The sequence below is a fragment of the Chanodichthys erythropterus genome, chromosome 15, assembly GCF_024489055.1.
Source record: "Chanodichthys erythropterus isolate Z2021 chromosome 15, ASM2448905v1, whole genome shotgun sequence".
Classification (NCBI taxonomy): domain Eukaryota; kingdom Metazoa; phylum Chordata; class Actinopteri; order Cypriniformes; family Xenocyprididae; genus Chanodichthys; species Chanodichthys erythropterus.
The window spans coordinates 33,992,447-33,998,218 of NC_090235.1; positions in this window are offsets into that span (position 1 = coordinate 33,992,447).

A 5,772-nucleotide genomic window follows, 5' to 3' on the forward strand; every position below is an offset into this window, starting at 1 on the left:
AGTTTCTGGAGGAATGTGCTCTGGTCTGATGAAACAAAATTTGAACTGTTCGGCCATAACGACAATTGTTATGTTTGGAGGAAAAAGGGGGAAGCTTGCCACCCAAAGAACACCATCCTAACCGTGAAGCACGGGGGTGGGCGCATCATGTTATGGGGGTGCTTTGCTGCAGGAGGATTGTAACTATGCTGTCTCATAATCTAAAATGCAGTAGGCTCATTAAGAAAAAAGGTGGATAGCCCTTTGATTTTTTTTGTCCCTTGTCTAGCTTTGTTAATGTAACCTGCTGTTGGTGAGTTTAGTCAAGCATGTTTATATCAACTTCTCATGTACAAGTCACGTTCAAGTCTGCTTTAGTGGTGTCATCATCCAGTTCAATTCAGTTTTTCAGTTTTCACTAGAGAGAAATCTGACATTTCACTGGACGATCCAGTTATGATAATTTGATAAAAAAAAAAAAAAAAAAAATGTGAGATAAAAATAAAGAAATTAATAAAAAAAGTTTATCATTGTAAATTATACAATGATAAACTGTTCACAATAAGATCTGTAATATGCATTTAGAAAATAGATAGGGTGTATTTTCAACTCATTCTGACTTTAAAGGGTTAGTTCATCCAAAAATGAAAATCCTGTCATTAATTACTCACCCTCATGTCTTTCCACACCCATAAGACCTTCGTTCATCTTCAGAAATATAAAAATCAAAAATATCTTAATTTGTGTTTGGAAGATGAACAAAGGTCTTATGGGAGGTCTTATGTAGAACAGCATGAGTGTGAGTAATAAATTACATTATTTTCATTTTTAGGTGAACTAACCCTTTAAGTGTCCTTTAAAGGGGACATATCGTGAAAAGCTGACCTTTTCCGTGTTTAAATGATATAACTGGGTGCATCTACCAACCCATAAAACAACCCAGTACCTTTGTTTTGATCATTAATAAAGTATGAAAATGCAATTATAAATCAAGAACAAAGCATTTATAGCTGTATTTATAAACTGCTTACTAATGTCTATTAATGCCTAATAATTGACTATTCACTAATGCTTAACTAATGAGTCATAGCATGCAGTTATTATAAAGTGTTACCAAAAACTTTTATACTTTTAAAACTATATATATATATATATATATATATATATATATATATATATATATATATATATATATATATATATATATATATATATCCTTTTACTTTTTATGAACATTTGAATTTGAAAATTTTTATGAAAATTTAGTACATTACATTTAAATATGAATAAGCACTCTTTTTTTTAACAAGCGGAAATCACATGAGATTTGGAAGTTCTGTCTCTTAGGTATAATGATTAAAACATTGTGCTTTTTCACTGCCTTTTATTTCCAATCCTGGAAATAAATAATACTACTTGATTGCTTGGCTATCTATTTTAAATATTTCTAATAATTGTTATGCAATTGAATGGGAGCCTTAAACATTGTGTATGAACAGTTTATTTCAGACAAATGTGTTGATATATAAAATACACAGATGAAAATATCTGTGTAGAGACACTCAACAGGTCGCTATAACAAACATAAGCATTCTGTTCTGGCATTGCATTGTGAAACAAAAAGTAGATACATGTTTGTTGATAAAAACACAATGTTCAAATATTTAAAATGTCTCTCTCTTGTCATATGTTTGCATATGGTCAAATCTTTACCAGTGGATAGATTTCAGTACTGGCTATGAGGGATCATTAGTCATTTCAGGCCAACAACAAAGGAAATATTTGTTGAATTTGGCAACTCACTCCAGGATGCTTAATACTAGAACTTTGGCTTCTTGTGCTCCATAGTGGAAAGAAAAAGGTGGACAATGGAGTGCAGTGTTATAAACCATGCATCTGGCAATTCAGTCTGAATTATCCCCTATAAAATAATGATTTTATCCTTTCATTCAAGGACTGGCTTTCAGACTACATTTCAAGCAGAATTAGTTTCTCTTTCATTATGTTTGCATTTATATAGGCATCATCAAGCTCTGTTATAGAAAACATTTTCTCAAAAAAATTACAAAAGTATTTTAAACAGTAAATTTTAAAATGGCCATTGTGCAAAACATGTTTTTGAATAAGAAATCTTTATAAAAGCTGATTTAAAGTTATTCAAATTGTAAGTTTATGAATTAGAAGTTTATACTTGATGACACTTTGATATGACTGGTATTAATATGTATATGTTAATATAAACATCCCTATTATATGCAATTTATAAAATATATTTTTGACAGCTTGTCTGTACTGTACAGTAAGTGTTGTTTCGTCTTTAATGTAAATCTATAATGGAACACAAACTCTAACTTTGCTTTCTCATTGCAGAGAAAGTAATATTTGAGCACACTTATAGACAGTTGTTTTGTAAACAATGTTAATCTTGGGCCATCAGGAATCTTCTTTGTCTCACTGTATTCATGTATCTGTCTGTATTTGTGTTTGGGTTTCCAAGAGGCTTTAATATAGCACTTGCCAGTGTAACATGGTGTTTGTCCGTCTGGCCACCTCCTCCTCCTTGTCTGGATCTCTTTTTCATTTAAGTCCACCACCCAAATGCAGAATGTATGTTATTTGTTGCATCCAACAAATACCCCAAATACTCAATTTCTAATTTCCCTCCCACACAGTTAACCAGATATCGCAGTGAGGGTGGAACTTGTAAGGTACCCAATAGAAGTACAGCGGAGATGTTTAATGAGAAAAACAGGTGGGAGCTTTGAGAAAATCACAGTGGCCTTGCATTAAATATGTCTATGGAGGCCAAACAATAGTGGCTTTGTGAGTCTGTCTCTAATTCCTCCTCTCCTTTTCTTCTCAAGGTTTTTAATCCCAAACCTCCCCACAACTCCACATGAAGTAACAGTGGACATCAGAGCTGGAATGGTTACCTACATTGCATCATGGGACTGCAGGTTGAGTCAAATCAAAGGAGTGCTGACAGATCCACTAATTACATTGACATTAAAGGAAAAGTTCACCTAAAAATGATAAGCTGAAAAATAATTATCTTATCATTTACCCTCATGTTTCCAATCCTGTCCCCCATGGAACACAAAATTGTTGGAAAATATCCTGACCACATTCTGTTCCTTTTAATGAAAGTAAAAGTTGTCCACTATAAAACCATAAAAGTATTGTGAAAGTAGCTCATATGGCTCATGCTCTAAATTCTAACTTGTCTAAAGCTTTATGATAGCTTTTTGTACGACAGATACTGATATTTAATGTCACTATTCCCAGAAAATCTTCTCAATTATGGAATAATTTACAGCAGTCATCAATGTGATTTAATGCCATTAACAATTTTTTTAGTGTATTTCAGAGGTTTGGTGAGGTGAGCACATTCTTTTTGCCTGTGACGACAAATGCAACAAAGTGAGGTCAGAAATGTCTGAAGAAATGAAAGAATCTGACACTGGATCGAGACTGAATCATACTGAAATGGAACTGAATATTTGTCTTAATCTTTACCTGTGGGATTTTGTGGGAGGGATAAAAACAGGATAAAACATAAAAGTTGCAGGCGGGAGCAGGAAGATCTATAACTTATTTGTGAAGTGACATGTGGCCAACTATGGTGACCCATACTTGGAATGTGTGCTCTGCATTTAACCCATCCAAGTGCACACACAGCAGTGAACACACACACACCCGGAGCAGTGGGCAGTGATTGCTGCGGTGCCCAGGGAGCACCCGGGGTACAGGTCTCACCTCAGTCGTGGTATTGAGGTGGTATTGAGCACTGGATATTCACTCCCCTCACCGACAATCCCTGCCGGATCTGAGACTCGAACCCATGACCTTTGGGTTACAAGTCCGACTCTCTATCCATTAGGCCACGACTGTCCCCTGTTGCAGGCGGAAGCAGGAAGATCTATAACTTATTTTTAGCAGGAGTGGGACAGAATCTTGTCTGAAGTGGGACTAACAAATCGATCCTGTGCAGACCTTTACTACCTTCCTTCCCCTTAAACCAAGCTATATATCTAACTCAGGTTAATCTTGAAATTGAGATCAGTCAACGTGTACATCCTCCTCTTATGGTCCCCTTAAGCTTCAGGTTAACCCCAGGAGACAGGAATTATGGGAGCCCTGTGAGACCCCTACATATGAAACACCTCTTTGCCTCCAAGTCCCATGCTCATTAAAACAACTCAGCCCCCATTTCCTGCTGAGGTTAGACTGCAGCTTTTTTTTTTTTTTTTTTTTTTTTTGCTGTTGCTCATGGTTGGGGGTGGCTAGATGGAAAATTTGGGTAACTGATAGAGATCCTACTGTTTGTGCCCTCTTTGCAAAGACCCTGTGTTTGGAAGAGAAGGGGCCTCTAAGTTTGGGAGGATAAGGGTGAGCAGTTAGGTAGAACAGTGGAGCAGATGGGAGGAACATATTTTGTCTGTGATGGCGTTTATAGAGTTAATATGCATATCACACGAGTGATAAGCAAACCAATTCTCAGCAATGTTTATTATTATCATTATATTATCATTATATCATATATAAGTATTTATGGAAACTGTGATTAATAGCATAACTTTCTGTTTACATTTTGTCTATTTTCCTTTTTTTGACAAACAGCTAAATAACCCTTGTGTTTGGCCACTTTGATGAGATATTAATCATTCTTTCAAACTTTATAATTATATTACCTGGCCCAAAGCCTTTATAATGCTTATAATCCACTCTATTCAGCATTTTCAAATTGATGATTTAGATAAGGGTTATGAAATGTTTGGTGTGGTTGTTTGATATGTGTATATCTTGTATATCTTAGGTAGAGCCCATTACAATAACATTAAAAACAGACTTTTAATTTTTCTGAATCAAATATGAGTGGTGGTTGTCTGGTGCGTGCAAATCCCAGCGTCATGACACCAGGGTGTTTCTATAGGTTCTAGGGGTGTTCAGTCCTGTTTCTGGAGGACCAGTGTCCTGAGCTTCAACCTTGACCCAACACAGTTTTGTTTAGGACTGGAGCAAACTCAAGATTTTTGTGCAGTATATTGACCCTCTAGAACAGGAGTGTCCAATCCTGTTCCTGGATATTTACCTACCTGCAGACTTCAGGATGCCCTTGTAATTTATTGAATTTGGCATTTATCCACTGTCTAATTCAGATCAGTTCTCATACAACAGCGTCAGGACAGTCAGATCAATTATACTGTTGAATATTAAGTGACCCCAACAAAGGGGTCAACAAAGTGACGTTACTAGTTTAACTATGTTTCTCAATAGCGTGGTGGTAGCTTCGTTGAATCAAATAGCTTTTCAGTAGCGAAGTTCTTTTGTAGTACGGTATGGTCCACACAAGCTACATTTTCCCAAGTATTTCTGAAGCTCAAGCTCAAATCGGAAATACAACTGCTAAGGATCTCTGATCCTGGATCAGTAAGTGACGCAACTGCCATTGACGGACCTGTGTAGCCAACAGAAGCTCTTCCATTTGATGGCGTAGGTGACTACTTATTCATGTTTTACGGCGGTTGGGTTTGCTACTGTGAATTGAGCTGAGTTGAATTTTAAATTAACTTGCAGTTCCTGCAAATTATCTTAAAGATACCCGTCTCTGTAAGTATTGTAGTAAACATAGTAACTTATGTCTTCAGTTGAGAAAGAAAATGCATGATCTGTGTGTTCATTTGGTCTTAAAATGATAGCATCCTAATAATCCTGTTGCTGTACTGTCTGCATTTTTAATGTTAACCAAACAACAAACGGAAAAAAAAAAAAAAAAAAAAAAAAAATCACTCA